This window comes from Schistocerca gregaria, unplaced genomic scaffold (genome assembly GCF_023897955.1).
Source record: "Schistocerca gregaria isolate iqSchGreg1 unplaced genomic scaffold, iqSchGreg1.2 ptg000393l, whole genome shotgun sequence".
Classification (NCBI taxonomy): domain Eukaryota; kingdom Metazoa; phylum Arthropoda; class Insecta; order Orthoptera; family Acrididae; genus Schistocerca; species Schistocerca gregaria.
This window is the reverse complement of record NW_026061832.1, coordinates 447,107-467,429: the sequence shown is the minus strand read 5'-3', so window position 1 is coordinate 467,429 and position 20,323 is coordinate 447,107.

The following is a 20,323-nucleotide window of genomic DNA, read 5'->3' as shown; positions in this document are numbered from 1 at the left end:
CCAACAGATTGATACTTGAGTGAGAGGAGCTTGCTGCACCTTCTTTCAGAAATAATACACATATGGTTATGGATTAAATGCAACGGTTGTATGTCTTCAGTAACTATAACAACAAAGTAATAGTATTGTGAGGGAATCTTCCTGCAGCTTCTTTAAGAAATAAATCTCATAGTGTTATGGGTGAGATGCCATGTATGTGGTTTTGTTGTAGCTATAGCAACAAAATGATTCTACAGTGAGAGTACCTTTGTGCAGCGTCTTTCAGAAATAATTCACATAGGGTTATGCATAAAATGCTATGGATATGACTTTGTAGTTACTATACCGACAAGGTGATAGTATTGTGAGCTTTCTGCAGCTTCTTTCAGAAATAATTCACATACCATTATGAGTGAAGTGCAATGATTGTCACTTTTTAATAACTATACCAACACTTTGTTTCTAGAGTGAATGGAACTTTTTGCAGATTCTTTCAGAAATATTTCACAGCATGCTATGAATCAAATGCAATAATTGTGGCTTTGTAGTAACTACACCATCAAGGTTTATTGTATTTTGAGGGGAGCGTTCTGTGGTTTCTTTCAGAAATAATTCACATGACGTTACAAATTAAATGCAATGATTGTTGCTTTGTAGTAGCTATATGAACAGATTGATTGTTAAGGAAGAGGATCTTACTGCAGATTCTTTCAGAAATAATTCACAAAGTGTTATGGATGAAATGTGATGATTCTGGCTTTATGGTAACTACACCAAGAAAGTGATTGTAGTGTGAGAGGAGCTTTCTGCAGTTTCATCCAGAAATAATTCACATAGTGTTATGGCTGAAATGAGACGACTGTGGCTTTGTAGTAACTAACTGTGAAAGTGATTGTAGTGTGAGAGGAGCTTTCTGGAGCTTCTTCCAGAAATAATTATCATAGTGTTAAAGATGAAATGCCATGATTGTGGCTTTTTTGTAACTATACCAACAAAGGGATAGTAATTTGAGAGGAGCTTTTGTCAGCTTCTTTCAGAAATAATCTTCATAGGGTTATCGATAGAATGCAATGCTTGTTGCTTTTTGCGGACCTTTCCTACAAGAGAGTGCAAGAATTCAAATAGCTAGGGGCACTTTCCACTGTGAACTCATCATGTGATGTAGAGATCAATGCCAGAATACAAGCAGGAAACCGATCTTTCCACAGCCTAGCACAACTGCTTTGGTAGAAATATCTCTCCAGACAGTTCAAGATTCAACTGTACAAAACCTTTATCCAGCCTCTTGTTCTATATGGCTGTGAGACATGGAGTATCCGGAAACAGGGCTTCCATAAGCTCCTTGTTTCTGAGAGAAAAGTGCTTCGGAAGATTTTTGGTACAGTTCTGGATGCAGATACCGGGGAATGGAGGATCAGATACAATGAAGAGCTTGAGGAACTATACCAGCGGCCCAACATAGCAGGTACCCTGAAAGCCAAACAAATGCAGTGGGCCGACATTGTAGCTTGGATGGAGGATCACACCTACAGGAAAGAGACTGCCAGGGAGACCCAAGAACAATTGGAGGGGTGGACCCCATGAAGATTTAATCCAAGTGTCAATAGATGTGGACGAATGGCAGATAGCAGCATTGGACAGAATACAGTGGAGGAGGAAACTTGTAGATGTGTGTGGTCTACTGGGCCTGATCACGTAGTAGTAGTAGTAGTAGTAGTAGTAGTAGTAGTAGTAGTATTGCTTTGTGTAAAATTTCAAACAAAGTAACAGTACTGAGAGAGGTGCTTTTGCAGCTTCCTTCAGAAATAGATCACAACTGAACCAACAATGTGATAGTAATGTGAGAGAATCTTTCTGCAGCTTCTTTCAGAAATAATTTCCACAGGGTTATGGATGAAATGCGATGAATGTGGCCTTGTAGAAACTGTACCAACAAAGTGACAGTACTGTGAGCAGAGCTACAAGCAATTCGTTTCAGCAATAATTAACGTATGGTAGTGGATGAAATCAGAAGATTCTGGCCTTGTGGTAACTGTACCATGAAAGTGATAGCAGTGTGGTAGGAGCTCCCTGCAGTTCCTTTCAGAAATAATACTCATATGGCAATGCATGAAATGCGATGATTCTGGCTTTGTAGTAATCATACCAACAAAGTGATGCAAATGTGGGAGGAGCTTTCTGCAGCTTCTTTCAGAAATAATTCTCACAGTGTAATGGGTGGAATGCGATGATTCTAGCTTTGTAGTAAAGATACCAACAAAAGTGTGTCTGCTGTGGGAGGAGCTTTCTGCTGCTTCTTTCAGAATTAATTCACATAGGGTAAAGGATTAAACTGCAATGATAATTTCTGTGTAGTACTCAAGTCAACAATGTGACACAAATGTGGGATTAGCTTTCTGCAGCATCATTCAGAAATAATTCGCATAGGGTTATTCATGAAATTCAATGACTCTGGCGTTGTAGTAATCGTACCAACAAAGTGATGCGAATGTGGGATTAGCTTTCTGCAGCTTCTTTCAGAAGTAATTCGCATGGTGTAATTGATGAAATGTAATGATTCTGGCTTTGTAGTGTTACGCAAGTGTGGGAGGAGCTCTTTGTAGTAGAAATAATTCTCATAGGGTAATGGATGAAATGAAATGATTCTGGCATTGTTGTAATCATAGCAACAAAGTGACACAACTGCGGCAGGCCCTTTCTGCAGCTCCTTTCAGAAATAATTCACATAGGGTAATCAAAGAAATGCAATGATTCTCACTTTGTAGTAATCATACCAAGAAAACAACGCAAATGTGAGAGGCGTTTTCTGCAGCTTCTTCCGGAAAAAATTGAAATAGGGTAACAGATGAAATGTTGTAATTGAGGATTTGTATTAATCATACCAACAGAGTGACGCCGTTCTGGGTGGAACATTTTGCAGCTTTTTTCAGAAGTAATTCACATAGTGTAATAGATCAAAATTGATGATTCTGACTTTGTAGTAATGACACCAACAAAGTAACGCAAATATGGGTGGAGCTTTCTGTAGCTTCTTTCAGAGAAAATGCACGTAGTGTAATGGATGAAATGTTTTGATTCTGGTTTTGGAGTAATCATACCAACAATGTGACGCTGCAGTGGGAGGTTCTTTTGGCACTGCCTGTGAGAAATAATTCATATAGTCTTAAGGATGAAATGAGATGATTATGGCTTCGTAGTAATCATACCAACAAAGACACGGTGCTGTGGGAGGAGATTTCTGCAACTTCTTTCAGAAATAATTCACATAGCATGATGGATGAAATGGGATGTTTCTCACTTTGCAGTAATCATACGAACAATGTGACTCTGCTGCCTGAGGAGCTTTCTGCAGCTTCTTTTAGAAATAGATCAGATACGGTTATGGATGAAATGTTACAATTCTGGCTTTGTTGTAATGATACCAACAAACAGATGCTGCTGCAAGAGGAGCTTTCTGCAGCTTCTTTCATAAAATAACCACATACAGTAATGGATGAAATTGGATGATTTTGGCTTCGTAATAATCATACGGAGAAAAAGACGCAGCTGTGGGAGACCCTTTCTGTAACTTCTTTGAGAAATAATTCACATAGGGTAATGGATGAAATGCGATGATTCTGGCATTGTAGTAATCATAGCAACAAATAGACACTGCTGCCGGAGGAGGGACAGCAGCTTCTTTCAGAAATAATTCGCATAGGGTACTGGAAGAAATGCGTGATTCTGGCTTTGTAGTAATCATATGAACAAAAAGATGCTGCTGTGCTAGGAGCTTTTCTGCAGCTCCTTTCAGAAATAATTCACATAGTGTAATGGATGAAATTCGATGATTCTGGCTTTGTAGTAATCTGATGAAAAAAGAGAAACTGCTGTGGAAGGATATTTCTGCACCTCTTTTCGGAAATAATACACATATGGTAATGAATGAAATGGAATGATTCTGGCTTTGTAGTAATCATATGAACAAAAAGAAGCTGCTATGTGAGGAGCTTTTTGCAGCTCCTTTCAAAAATAACTCACATATGCTAATGGATTAAATGCAATGAATCTGGCTTTGTAGGAATCATACAAGCAAGGAGACGCTACTGTGGAAGGAACTTTCTGCTGCTTCATTCACAAATAATTCACTTAGTGTAATGGATGAAATGCGATGTTTCTAGCTTTGTAGTAACCATACCAAGAAACAGGTGGTGCTGCGAGTGAAGCCTTCTGCATCTTCTTTCAGCAATAATTCACATAGGATAATGTATGAAATGTGTTGATTCTGGCTTTGTGGTAATCATACCAACAAAGAGACGCTGCTGTGGGAGGAGCTTTCTGCAACTTCTTTCAGAAATAATTCACATAGCGTGATGAATGAAATGGGATGATTCTAGCTTTGTATTAAATATACGACCATAAAGACACTGATGTAGCAGGAGCTTTATGGAACTCCTTTCAGAAATAATTCACATAGGGTAATGGATGAAATGCAATAATTCTTGCTTTGTAGTAATCATACCAATATAGATATGCTGCTGCAGGAGGGGCTTTCTGCAGCTTCTTTCAGAAATAATTCACATATGGTAATGGATCAAATGCGATGATTCTGGCTTTGTAGTAATCATACCAACAAAGAGACGCAAATGATGGAGGAGCTTTCTGCAGCTTCTACATCTACATCTACATCCATACTCCGCAAGAGACCTGACTGTGTGTTTTTGGAGGGTACCCTGAGTACCTCTATCGGTTCTCCCTTCTATTCCAGTCTCGTATTGTTCATTGAAAGATGTATTGTCGGTATGCTTCTGTGTTTGCTCTAATCTCTGATTTTGTAGCCATGGTCTCTCTGCGAGGTACATGTAGGAAGTAGCAATATAATGCTTGACTCTTCGGTGAAGGTATGTTCTCGAAACTTTAACAAAAGCCCGAACCGAGTACTCTCCTGCAGAGTCTTCCACTAGAGTTACTCTATCATCTCCGTAACCCTTTCGAGATTACTAAATCATCCTGTAACGAAGTGCGCTGCTCTCCGTTGGATCTTCCCTATCTCTTCTATCAACCCTATCTGGCACGGATCCCACGCTGCTGAGCAGTATTCAAGCAGTGGGCGAACAAGTGTACTGTAACCTACTTCCTTTGTTTTCGGATTGCATTTCCTTAGGATTCTTCCAACGTATCTCAGTCTGGCATATGCTTTACTGACGATCAACTTTATATGATCATACCATTTTAAATCACTCCTACTGCGTACTCCCAGATAATTTATGGAATTAACTGCTTCCAGTTGCTGACCTGCTATTTTGTAGATAAATGATAAGGGATCTATCTTTCAGTGAATTCACAGCACATTACACTTGTCTACATTGAGACTGAATTGCCATTTCCTGCACCATGCGTTAATTCGCTGCAGATCCTCCTGCAGTTCAGTACAATTTTCCGTTGTTACAACCTCTCAATACACCACAGCATCATCTGCAAAAAGCCTCAGTTAACTTCTGATGTCATCCACCAGGTCATTTATGTGTATTGTGTATAGCAACAGTCCTATGGATGTCTCTATAGGCCCCCTGGCTCATCAGCTGTTGTCGCTGAGCACCTGAAGGATAATTTGGAAAATATTTTGAGCAGATTTCTCCACCATGTTATAGTTCATGGTGGAGATTTTAATTTGCCAGATATAGACTGGGAGACTCAAACGTTCACAACGGGTGGCAAGGACAAAGAATCCAGTGATTTTTTTTTTAAGTGCTTTATCTGAAAAATACCTTGAGCAGTTAAACAGAGAACCAACTCGTGGCGATAACATATTAGACCTTCTGGTGACAAAATTATCTGAACTATTTGAAACAGTGAATCCAGAACAGGGAATCAGCAATCATAAAGCAGTTACTGTATCGATGATTTCAGCCATAAATAGAAAAATTAAAAAAGGGAGGAAGATTTTTCTGTTTAGCAAAAGTGACAAAAAGCAGATTACAGAGTACCTGACAGCTCAACACAAAAGTTTTGTCTCAAGTACAGATAGTGTTGAGGATCAGTGGACAAGGTCAAAACCATCGTACAATATGCGTTAGATGAGTATGTGCCAAGCAAGATCATAAGAGATGGAAAAGAGCCACCATGGTACATCAACCGAGTTAGAAAACTGCTGCGGAAGCAAAGGGAACTTCACAACAAACATAAACATATCCAAAGCCTTGCAGACAAACAAAAATTATGTGAAGTGAAATGTAGTGTGAGGAGGGCTATGTGAGAGGCACTTAATGAATTCAAAAGTAATGTTCTATGTACTGACTTGGCAGAAAATTTAAGAAATTTTGGTCTTATGTCAAAGCGATAGGTGGATCAAAACAAAATGTCCAGACACCACAGATGACAAAAGGGTAGATACCGAAATAGACGACAGAGTGATAGAGAAAAAATTAAAATCACTCAAAAGAGGAAAGCCCACTGGACCTGAAGGGATACCAGTTCGATTTTACACAGAGCACACTGTGGAACATAGCCCTCTTCTTGTAGCAGTGTACCGTAGGTCTCTAGAAGAGCATAGCATTCCAAAGGATTGGAAAATGGCATGGTCTTCCCCATTTTCAAGAAGGGACTTCGAACAGATGTGCAGAACTATAGACCTATATCTCTAATGTTGATTAGTTGTAGAACTTTGGAACATGAATTATGTTATAGTATAATGAGTTTTCTGGAGACTACCAACCTACTCTGTAGGAATCAGCATTTGTTTTGAAAAAGATGGCCATGTGAAACCCAGCTCTTGCTAATCATCCACAAGACTCAGTGGACCATAGACATGGGTTCACACTTAGATGCCGTGTAACTTCTTTCAGAAGTACTTCACTTAAAGTAATGGATAAAATGCAATGATTCTGGCTTTGTAGTAACCTTACTAACAAAGAGAAGCAAATGAGACATTAGCTTTCTGTAGCTCCTCTCAGAAATACTTCACATAGTGTGATGGATGAAATGCGATGAATCTGGCTTTGTAGTAACCATACCAACAAGGAAACAGGAATGAGGGACGAGCTTTCTGTAGCTTCTTTTATATACCTCACATCAGGTAATGGATGAAATGTGATGATTCTGTCTGTGTAGTAATCATACCAACAAACAGATGTAAATGAGGCAGGAGCCTTCTGTAGCTTCTCTTATATACACCACATCAGGTAATAAATGAAATCTGATGATGCTGTCTGTGTAGTAATCATACAAACAAAGAATTGCAAATAAGAGAAGGGCTTTCTGTAGCTTCTCTCAGAATAACTTCACATAGGGTAATGGATGAATTGCGATGATCCTGGCTTTGTAGTAACGTTACCAACAAATGTACGCGTATGAGGGGAGAGCTTCCTGCAGCTTCTCTCTGAAATACTTTGCATGGGGTTATAGATGAAATGCGAATATTCTGGCCTCTGTAGTAATTATACCAACAAACAGTCACAAATGAGGGAAAAGTTTTCTTTAGCTTCTTTCAGAAATACTTCACATTGTTTAATGGACACCCCATGAACAATGGACCTTGCCAATCGTGGGGAGGCTTGCGTGTCTCTGTGATACAGATAGCCTTACAGTAGGTGCAACCACAACGAAGGGGTATTTGTTGAGAGGCCAGACAAATGTGTGGTTTCTGAAGAGGGGCAGCAGCCTTTTCAGTAGCTGCAAGGGCAACAGTCTGGATGATTGACTGATCTGGCCTTGTAACAATAACCAAAACGGCCTTGCTGTGCTGGTACTGTGAACGGCTGAAAGCAAGGGAAAACTTCCTGAGGGCATGCAGATTTACTGTATGATTAAATGATGATGGGGTCCTCTTGGGTAAAATATTCCAGAGGTAAAATAGTCAACCAATTGGATCTCCGGACGGGGACTACTCAAGAGGATGTCGTTATCAGGAGAAAGAAAACTGGTGTTCTACGGATCGGAGCATGGAATGTCAGATCCCTTAATCTAGCAGGTAGGTTAGAAAATTGGTGAAGTTCGGTGGCAGGAGGAACAAGACTTTTGGTCAGGTGACTACAGGGCTATAAACACAAAATCAAATAGAAGTAATGCAGGAGTAGGTTTAATAATGAGTAGGAAAATATAAATGCGGTTAAGCTACTACAAACTGCAGAGTGATAGCATTATTGTGGCCAAGATAGATACGAATCCCACACCTACTACAGTAGTACAAGTTTATAGGCCAACTAGCTCTGCAGATGATGACTAAATTGAAGAAATGTATGATGAGATAAAAGAAGTTATTCAGATAGTGAAGAGAGGTGAAAATTTAATAGTCATAGGTGACTGGAATTCGAGTGTAGGTAAAGGGAGAGAAGGAAACATAGTAAGTGGATATGGATTGGGGCTTGGTAGAATTTTGCACAGAGTCCAACTTAATCATAGCTAACACTTGGTTTAAGAATCATGAAAGAAGGTTGTATACATGGAAGAACCCTGGAGATACTAAAAGGTATCAGATAGATTATATAATGGTAAGACAGACATTTTGGAACCAGGTTTTAAATTGTAAGACATTTCCAGGGGCACAGGTGGACTCTGACCACAATCTAATGGTTATGACCTGTAGATTAAAACTGAAGAAACTGCAAAAAGTTGCGAATTTATGGAGATGGGACCTGGATAAACTGAAAGAACCAGAGGTTGTAAAGAGTTTCAGGGAGAGCATAAGGGAACAATTGACAGGAATGGGGGAAAGAAATACAGTAGAAGAAGAATGGCTAGCTTTGAGAGATTAAGTAGTGAAGGCAGCAGAGGATCAAGTAGGTAAAAATATGAGGGCTGCTAGAAATCCTTGGGTGACAGAAGAAATATTAAATTTAATTGATGAAAGGAGAAAATATAAAAATGCAATAACTGAAGCAGGCAAAAAGGAAATCAAACATCTCAACAAACAGATCGACAGGAAGTACAAAATGGCTAAGCAGGGATGGCTAGAGGACAAAGGTAAGGATGTAGAAGCTTATCTCACTAGGGGTAAGATAGATACTGCCTACAGGAAAATTAAAGAGACCTTTGGAGATAAGAGAACGACTTGTATGAACATCAAGAGCTCAGATGGAAACCCAGTTGTAAGCAAAGAAGGGAAAGCAGAAAGGTAGAATGAGTATATAGAGGGTCTATACAAGGGTGATGCACTTGAGGACAATATTATGGAAATGGAAGAGGATGTAGATGAAGATGAAATGGGAGATACGATACTGTGTGAAGAGTTTGACAGAGCATTGAAAGACCTGGGTCAAAACGAGGCCCCCAGAGTAGACAACATTCCATTGGAACTACTGACAGCCTTGGGAGAGCCAGTCCTGACAAAACTCTTACCATCTGGTGAGCAAGATATATGAAACAGGCGAAATACCCTCAGACTTCAAGAAGAATATAATAATTCCAATCCCAAAGAAACCAGGTGTTGACAGATGTGAAAATTACTGAACAATCACTTTAATAAGCAACAGCTGCAAAATACTAACACGATTTCTTTACAGACGAATGGAAAAAATAGTAGAAGCTGACTTCAGGGATGATCAGTTTGGATTCTGTAGAAATACTGGAACACATGAGGCAATACTGACCTTACGACTTATCTTAGAAGAAAGATTAAGGAAAGGCAAACCTATGTTTCTCGCATTTGTAGACTTAGAGAAAGCTTTTGACAATGTTGATTGTAACACTCTCTTTCAAATTCTAAAGGTGGCAGGGGTAAAATACAGGGAGCGAAAGGTTATTTGCGATTTGTACAGAAACCAGATGGGAGCCATAAGAGTCGAGGGGCATGATATAGTAGCAGTGGTTGGGAAGGGAGTGAGACAGGGTTGTAGCCTCTCACTGATGTTATTCAATCTGTATATTAAGCAGGCAGTAAAGGAAACAAAATAAAAATTCAGAGTAGGTATTAAAATCCATGAGGAAGAAATAAAAACTTTGAGATTTGCCGATGACATTGTAATTCTGTCAGAGACAGCAAAGGACTTGGAAGAGCAGTTGAATGGAATGGAGAGTGTCTTGAAAGGAGTATATAAGATGAACATCAACAAAAGCAAAATGAGGATAAGGAAATGTACTCGAATTAAGTTGGGTGATGCTGAGGGAATTAGATTAGGAAATAAGACACTTAAAGTAGTAAAGGAGTTTTGCTATTTGGAAGCAAAATAACTGATGATGGTCAAAGTAGAGAGGATATAATATGTAGACTGGCAATGGTAAGGAAGGCATTTCTGAAGAAGATAAATTTGTTAGCATTGAGTATAGATTTAAGTGACAGGAAGTCATTTCTGAAAGTATTTGTAAGGAGTGTAGCCATGTATGGAAGTGAAACATGGACGATAACTTGTTTGAACAAGAAGAGGATGCAAGTTTTCTAAATGTGGTGCTAAAGAAGAATGCTGAAGATTAGATATGTAGATCATATAACTAATGAGGAGATATTGAATAGGTCTGGGGAGAAGAAAAGTTTGTGGCACAACTTGACCAGAAGAAGGAATCGGTTGGTAGGACATGTTCTGAGGCATCAAGAGATCGTCAATTTAGTATTGGAGGCCAGTGTGGAGGGTAAAAATCGTAGAGAGAGGCCAAGAGATAAATACACCAAGCAGACTCAGAAGGATGTAGGTTGCAGTAGGTACTGGGAGATGAAGAAGCTTGCACATGATAGAGTTGCAGGGAGAGGTGCATCAAACCAGTCTCAGGACGGAAGACCACAACAACAACAGTGTAATGGACGAAATGCGATGAATCTGACTTTGTAATAACCTTACCAACAAAGATATGCCTATGAGGGAGGAGCTTACTGCAGCATCTCTCAGAAATACTTCACATAGGGAAATTGATGAAACACGATGATTCTGGCTTTGTAGTAACCATACCAACAAAGAGATGCAAATGAGTGAAAAGCTTTCTTCAGCTTCTCTCAGAAATACTGCCTATAGGGTAAAGGGTGAAGTGCAATGATTCTGGCTTCATAGTAACTATACCAAGAAAGACATGCAAAGGAGGGAGGAACTTTCTGTAGCTTCTCTCAGAAATGTTTCACATCGGGTATGGATGAAATACGATGATTCTGGCTTTGTAGGAACCCTAACATCAGAGAGATGCCTATGAGGGAGGAGCTTCCTGCAGCTTCTCTCTGAAAAACTTCACATAGGGTAATGAATGAAATGCGATTATTCTGGCTTTGCAGTAACCATACCAAAAAAGAGACGCAATTAAGGGAGGAGCTTTCAGTGGCTTCTATAATAAATACCTCACATCAGTTAATGGATGAAATATAATGATCGTTTCTGTGTACTAATCATACCAAAACAGAGATGCAAGTTTTGGAGGATCTTCCAGCAGCTTTCTCTCAGAAATACTTCACTTAAGGTAACGGATGAAATGCGATGATCCTGGCTTTCTAGTAACCATACCAACAAAGAAACGCAAATGAGGGAGGAGCTTTCTGTAGTTTCCCTCAGAAATACTTCACATCAGGTAATGGATGAAATGTAATGATTGTGTCTGTGTAGTAATCATACCAACAAACATATGCAAGTGAGGGAGGAGCTTTCTGCAGCTTCTCTCTGAAATACTTCACATAGGGTAAAAATGAAATGGGATGATTCTGGTTTTGTAGTAACCATACCAACAAAAGACACAAATGAGGGAGGAGCTTTCTGTAGCTACCAACAGAAATAATTCACATTAGGTAATGGATGAAATGTATTGAATGTGTCTGTGCACTAATCTTACCAAGAATCAGATGCAAGTGATGGAACAGCGATCTGCAGCTTCCCTCAGAATAAGTTCACATAGAGTATTAGATAAAATGCGGTTATTCTGGCTTTGAAGTAACCATATTAGCAAACAAATGCAAATGAGGGAGTAACTTTCTGTAGATTCTCTCAGAAATATTTCACATCAGGTAATGGATGAAATCTAATGATTGTGACTGTGTATTAATCATACCAATAAACAGATGCAAGTGACGGAGGAGTGTTCTGCAGCTTCTCTCAGAAATACTTCACATAGTGTAGTGGAAGAAATTCAATGATTCTGGCTTTGAAGTAACCATACCAACAAAGTGACGCAAATGGGGTAGTAGCTTTCAGTGGCTTCTCTCTTAAATACTTCACATTAGGCAATGGATGAAATGTAATGATTGTGTCTGTTTACTAATCATACCACAAAGCAGATGCTGGTGACTGAGGAGCTTTCCGCAGGTTCTCTCTGAAATACTTCGGGTAGGGTAATTTTAATGATTCTGGCTTTGTAGTAACCATAGCAACAAACAATGCAAATGAGAGAAGAGCTTACTGTAGCTTCCCTAAGAACTACTTCACATCAGGTAATGGAGGAAATGTAATGATTGTGTCTGTGTACTAATCATACCAACAAACAGATGCAAGTGAGGGAGGAGCTTTATTCAGCTTCTCTTTGAAATTCATAACCTATTGTACTGGATGAAAGGCAATGATTCTGGCTTTGTAGTAACCATACCAACAAAGGAACGCAAATGAAGGAGGAGCTTTCTGCAGCTTCTCTCTGAAATACGTAACATACGGTAACAGATGAAATGCGATGATTCTGGCTTGGTAGAACCATACCAACAAACAATTGCAAATTAGGAAGGATCTTTCTGTAGCATCCCTCAGAAATACTTCACATCTGGTAATGGATGAAATGTAATGTTTGTGTCTGTGCACTAATCATACCAACAAACAGATGCAAGTGAAGGAGGAGTTTCCCGTACCTTTTCTCTGAAATACATTTCAGAGGGTAATGGATGAAATGTAATGATTCTGGCTTTGTAGTAACCATACCAACAGTCAAACACAAATGAGGGCGGAGCTTCCTGCAGCCTGTGTCTGAAATAAATCACAAAGGGTAATGGATGAAATGCAATTATTCTGGCTTTGTAGTAACCATACCAACAATCAAACCAAAATGAGGGGGAGCTTTCTGTAGCTTTTCTCAGAAATACTTCACATAGAGTAATAGATGAAATGCGATGATTATGGCTTTGTAGTAACCATAACAACAAACAAACGCAAATGAGGCACTACGTTTCTGCAGCTTCTCTATGAAATACATCTCATGGGGTAATAGATGAAATGTGACAGTTCGGCTTTGTAGAACCATACCAACAAACAAACGCAAATAAGGGAGGAGCTTTTTGTAGCTTCCGTCAGAAATAATTCACATCAGGTAATGGATGAAATGTAATGATTGTGTCTATGTACTAATCATAGCAACAAACAGATGTAAGTGAGGGAGGAGCTTTCAGCAGCTTCTCTCTGAAATACATCACATAGGGAAATAGATGAAACGCGTTGATTCTGGTTTTGTAGTAACCATACCAACAAACAAACCTAAATGAGGGAGGCCCTTTCTGTAGCTTCCCTCAGAAGAACTCAACATCAGCTAATGGATGAAATGTAATGATTGTGTCAGTGTACTAATCATACCAACAAACAAATGCATGTGATGGAGGAGCTTTCTGCAGCTTCTCTCTGAAATACATCACATTGGGTAATAGGTAAAATGCAATGATTCTGGCTTAGTAGTAAACTTACCAACAAATGCACGCCAATGAGGGAGGAGCTTTCAGTAGCTTCCCTCAGAAATACTTCACATCAGGTGATGGATTAAATATTAAGACTGTGATGGTGTACCAATCATATCAATAGAAAGATGCAAGTGAGGGAGGAGCTCTCCGTAGCTTCTATCCGAAATACACCACATAGGGTAAATAATGAAATACAATGATTTTGGCTTTGTAATAACCATCCCAACAAACTAAGGCAAATGAGGGAGAAGCTTTCTGTAGCTTTTCTCAGAAATACTTCACATAGGGTAATAGATGAAGTGTGTTTATTCTGGCTTTGTAGTAACAATACTAACAAACAAACGCAAATGATGGGGCAACATTCTGTAGCTTGCCTCAGAAATACTTCACATCAGGTAATGGATGAAATGTAATAATCGTGTCTGTGTACTAATCATACCAACAAACTGATGCAGGTGAGGGAAGAGCTCTCTGCAGCTTCTCTGTGAAACACATCACAAAGGGTACTGGGTGAAATGCAATGATTATTACTTTGTAGTAACCATACCAACAAACAAACGCAAATCAGGGAGGAGCTTTCTGTAGCTACCCTCAGAAATATTTCACATCAGGTGTTGGATGAAATGTATTGATTGTGTCTGTGTACAAATCATACCAACAAACAGATGCAAGTGAGGGAGGAGATTTCTACAGTTTCTCTCTGAAATACATCACATTGGGTAATGGATGAAATGCAATGATTCTGGCTTTCAAGTAACCGTACCAACAAACAAACGCAAGTGAGGGAAGAGCTTTTTGTAGATTTTCTCAGAAATATTTCACATAGGGTGATAGATGAAATGCGATGATTCAGGTTTTGTAGTAACCATACCAACAAACAAACGCAAATGAGGGAGGAGCTTTCTGTAACTTACCTCAGAAATATTTCACATCAGATAATGGTTGAAATGTAATGACTGTAGTAACCATACATAGGGTAATGGATGAAATGCTATGATTTAGGCTTTGGGGTAACCATACCAACAAACAAAATCCATAAAGGAAACGTAATGATTGTGTCTCTGTACTAATCATACCGAACAAAGGGATTCAATTGAGGGATTAGCTTTCTGCAGCTTCCCTCAGAAATAATTCACATCAGGTAATGGATGAAATGTAATGATTGTGTCTGTGTACCAATCATACCAACAAACAGGTGCAAGTGAGGGTGGAGCTTTCTGCAGCTTCTCTCTGAAATACATCACATATTGTAATTGGTGAAATGCAATGAATCTGGCTTTGTAGTAACCATACCAACAAACAGATGCAGGTGAGGGAAGAGCTTTCTGAAGCTTCTCTCTGAAATACGTTTTATAGTGTAATAGATGAAATGCAATGATACAGGCTTTGAAGTAACCATACCAACAAACTTATGCAAATGAGGGAGAATCTTTCTGTAGCTTCGATCAGACATACTTCACATCAGGTAATGGACGAAGTGTAATGATTGTGTCTGTTTACTAATCATACCAACAAACAGATGCAAGTGAGGGAGGAGCTTTTTGCAGCTTCTTTCGGAAATACTTCACATAGGACAATAGCTGAAATGCAATTATTCGTGCTTTGTAGTAACCATACCAACAAACAAACACACATCAGGGAGGAGCTTTCTGTACTTTTTCTGAGAAATATTTCCCATAGGGCAATAGATTAAATGCAATGATTCTATCTTTGTAGTAACCATACCAACAATCAAACGCAAATGAGGGAAGAGCTTCCATTAGCTTCCCTCAGAAGTAGTTCACATAAGGTAATGGATGAAATATAAGGATTGTGTCTTTGTACTAATCATTCCAACAAACAGATGCAAGTGAGGGAGGAGCTTTCTGCACCTTCTCTCTTAAATACATAACATATTGTAATAGATGAAATGCGATGATTCTGGCTTTGTAGTAACCGTACCTACAAACAAACGCCAATGAGTGAGGACCTTTCAGTAGCTTTTCTCAGAAATATTTCACATAGGGTGATAGATGAAATGCCATGATTCTGATTTTGTAGGAACCATACCAACAAACAAACCAAATGAGGGAGGAGCTTTCTGTAGTTTCCCTCAGAAATATGTCACATCAGGTAATGGATGAAATGTAGTGATTGTAGTAACCATACATAGGGTAAAGGATGAAATGCAATGATTTAGGCTTTGGAGTAACCATACCAACAAACAAAATCCATAAAAGAAATGTAATGATTGTGTCTCTGTACTAATCATACCAAACAAAGGATTCAATTGAGGGATTAGCTTTCTGCAGCTTAACTCAGAAATAATTCACATCAGGTAATGGATGAAATGTAATGATTGTGTCTGTGTACTAATCATACCACATAGTGTATGCTGCCGTGGTGTGTGCCTCGCCCTTGCCTTCGGCTGTAATTGGCACAGTGCCCGAAGGGCTCAGTCCCTCCGGAGGCCTTGCGCCACCACTGTTATTCCATCTTTGCCACGTATCACGGCTCTGGCATTGTCTACACTGACGGTTCGATGGTTGCTGGTCGTGTCTTTTATGCCCTAACTCTAGGGGACCATTGTGAACTACTTTCATTGCCGGTTGGCTCAGCTTTTACACTGCTGACGTGGTCACCATCTTTTGAGCTCTAGAGTATCTCCGCTCCTGCTCAGGTGAGTCCTTCATTATCTGTGGTGATTACCCGAGCGGATTACCAGCTCTCGACCAGTGTTTCCCTCGTTCTCGTCTGGTGATTCCTATCCAGTTGTCCCTGCATAATCTTGCCCGTTGCGGCAGATCTGTTGTCTTTGGAACCCAGGCCATTTTGGGATACCTTGCAATGAAACTGTTGACTGCCTGGCGAAAGAGACCACCAGTAAAGCATCTCTGGAGAGACTGATTTGCCGGTGACTGATTTGCGGGCACTATTACGCCACGAAGTTTTAGATTTATGGGACAGTGATTGGCGCAAACTGCCCATGCCAAACAATCTCCGTCATAACAAGGAGACGATGACTGTGTGGTGGTCATCCATGCGATCCACCGCAGGGACTCAGTCATCCTTTGCTGTCTCCGCATTGGCCACACCTGACTGATGCCCAGTTATTTCCTGTGTCGTGAGGATCCACCTCTTTGTCGTTGTGGGGTGTCCTTGACAGTGGTCCATATTCTGTTGGAGTGCGCCCTTTTAACTGTGCTCAGGCAGACTTTTGCGCTGGCTGAAATGCTCTCTGCGCTTTTAACTGATGACTGTTCCATAGCGGACTTAGTTTTGCGTTTTATTCGGGCAGGGGGATTTTATCGCTTAATGTAAATGTGTGTGTTTTTGTGTTGATTCTGGCCTATGGGCTACGATTTTAGTCTGCTTTTTTTAATGTGTTTCTCGGTGGTTGGCTTTTCCTTTTCTGTTTCTATGGTCGGCCACCCACCGTCACACTCCGTGCGATTTTAGTTCGTCTTGTCTGGTCTTTGTCTCAGTTTCTCTCGTTCTGTGTCATCTGTCCTCTCGTTTGTTGATTGTTCTTATTCTCTGTGGGTGTTTTTAGTATTAGAAAAAGGGACCGATGACCGTAGCAGTCTAGTCTCTTTAACCCCCACAAACCAACCAATCCTAAGATGTCTACCTCAGTTGGAGAAGAAATGTCAGAAATAATTTTATTCATCAACCGTGCCGTCCTCCCACAAGCCAGTCCAGAAGTTTTGACTAATGTGAACAGTCGCTGTGAAAGCCTATGTTGTGTAAATGTGTGCTTGTCTCCTGAAGTGTACCTGGTGAAAGGAGGAGTAGGAGGTGGGTTAAAGCTCGTGGTGTGAGTAGCTTCGCAGTATTGTCTATCCTTCACGTAATATGTGTTTTCATTCTTGATAAAACACTGAATATTAGTCATCGACAAAGTTTTTTGTTGTAGCTCGTGTATTTAGAGGAAACAGCACTATCCTGGCGTACATGTTTCCTTGGGATTGAACTAGAATGTCATGAATTTCAGCCACAGTCTCCAACTGTTTTCACTATTTAACTTAAATTATTATTGGACCTGTCTGAGGAAATGTGTGTCAAGCAATGTACTTCAAAAGGCCTTTCTGCTGTGCTCTAAGTCCTCATGTTCATATACAGGATTGAAGCAGTTGAGAGTTGAGTGTTGAATCACGGTTCTGCACTAACCCCGATGACCACTGTCAGCACGTGTGGTGGCAGCTTGGGGGACATTCCATTCTTCCAGTGTTTTGGAAAGGCACAGTATGGCCAGAAAATGGTTATGACTGTAGGTTGCAGTTGATAGTGATTGAGGGAACTGTGACGGAACAACAACCTTTCAGATGTCGATAATCCTCGTGTTACATCTTGTATGACAGTATCGTGATGTTATTTCCAACACAACAGTGCTCATCCACACAGTGGTATGTGTATGTATCAATTGTATGCATGGTATTAGCTGCTCCCATAGTCAGCAATATCCTTAGATATGTTCCCTGCAGAGCATATGTGGCACGAGCTTGGACATAAACTCTGCCCCAGTGTCAGTATCCAGAATATTGTGGACCATTACAACTGTTTGAGGCCAGCTTGCCCGAGGAAGGAATCTAGTGGCCTTATGACACCCTCCCAAACAAACAAGTGTATGCAAGAAGGGCAATTGGGTGCATGTCATATTGATAAGTGAGCTCATACTGCCAAGTTCTTTGTAAATCTGACTCAATTTTGTAATCACTAAAGTAACATCACATACCGTCTGAACCCATGGCATTTCTTTTCTTTCTGTGAATTTCAATTTCTTAGTTGGGCAGTGTTTATGAACATCTTGGGCTGAAAGAAAATTAGCATGATATAGAGACGTAAAACTATTAGAGACGTAATTAAATGTAAAAGTGTCACTAAAAACATATTTAAAGTGAAAAGCCTGAAAAAACACCAAGTTGTGTGTCCAGAAAATCTGTATCACAATGGGTTAACAGTGAGCAGCAACTGCAACCAAATGGGAAAATTATCTTCTTCCGGCCCAGGATGTTGTAGCAGATTTTCTGCAACTTCACATTCCTAATGCTTCTGTATATTTTTTCCTGTTTCTACAAAGTCCATTCCTGGCAACTATAATTAAAATGATCCAAGTCACTGTCCTTCTTTGTATACTAAGGTGTCTGTCTGTAAATAATTTACTCTTATTTCTGGAGGCTTGGGCATTCCAATTCTTCTCTTAATATCCACTAGCTTTTGCCCTCAACTATGTTGGCACGGATCTTGAACCTGCATGAATTTTGAGTAGCCCTGAAGCTTATTATCCATAGGAAAATTGGATATAAAGAACTGAAAGTGAAGTTGTCAAAACGATGCAATGGTAAAGAATTGATATGTTTGTAAGCACAGATACAGATATTTGAAGTATGAAATAGCAAAACGCCTGGATAGGGGAACAAGCTAGTGGCGTATTTAATGAAAATAGAAAAAATTAAAGAATCTGTAGTTACAAATAAGTCAGTTCTTTACTGTTGCACCCTTTTGACAGTGTCACCTTCAGTCTTTTATATCTGTTTTCTTGCTAATAAGCTTCAGGATATTTATGAACATTCATGTCAATGAAGTCGTTTGCTTAATAAGCTTATCAGTGACAATAGTTAAAGTAATTTGTGAATGAATTCAAGAATGTCTGTGGGTAATGGAATTAAACTGTTAACATTAGTAAGATTTTGGAAAGTTTCATCATCATAATACTATTTACTACTTTTTACTGATTTTTCTCATTTCTGGTCCCGGTTTGTTTTGTTTAGTTTTATAAAACTTCCACTGTCCTGATGTTTTTTTCTTCCAGTATAATGAAATGATGCTTATATGAAACTGAGTTGATCCACATAAAGCACTTGCAGTACCTTGCATGCCTGCATACAATAAAAAGTATTTAATATTGCATTTTTTGTAATCGGTTCAGCATGCAACTCTTTATACATAAACTGTCAGTAGCTGCCCACAGAGTTATTTTCAATTCTCCTGTAATTAAATAACATAAAACATGATAAATAGATGTAAAAACTTTTTATAATACGGAAAAATGCCTGTACACCATTATTATTTGCAGTATGTAGATAGTCACAGGATATGTGATGCATTCCCTTATGGATCTGAGTTACTGGGTACACATTTGTTTCCATACTATTCGGGCCCACATAGTTAAATGTACAGTTCAGTTTATCATGTTTTATAGATAATTTCACTTCAAAATTTCTCTGAGGGTTGAAATGCTTTTATAAATATGTAATGTTGGATCATTGGCTGTTGTCAGCTTAGCATATAATTTTAATGGTCTTTTATCCATTCTGGATCTTTCTGAACTCAACAGCTGTGAACAAATGTTGATTAAGAATGCAACCAACCATGAGTACTTCTAAGAGTATTAATTTAAATGCCATTACCAGTCTCAAGCTATTATGGCTGTCTACAGGTTTTTATTTTATTTACTTACTTTTTTTAAGTAATTGCAACAATGTGCTAATATACATGTATTTGATAAAATATAAAATGAAATACTTACATACCCTTGATTTGTTTTGTCGGTATCATTTAGGCTTTCTTTGGTCCTTAAGCATTTTCAGCATGACACACGAAGAGTTAAGAATGATAGACAATGCACTTCTTCTAAACAATCCACTGTGTTGTGCACACACTTCACAGTATTTTTCATCAGTTGCAGCCTTTGACAAGTACTTCACATGTAATGATTTTGCTTACAGTGAAAAGTCTATCCACTGACCAAAGATATCACTCATTTCTCAACAAGGAAACATCTCATCTACTGTAGGTTAAGTAAAGAATGTGTGGACAATGCAAATCTAA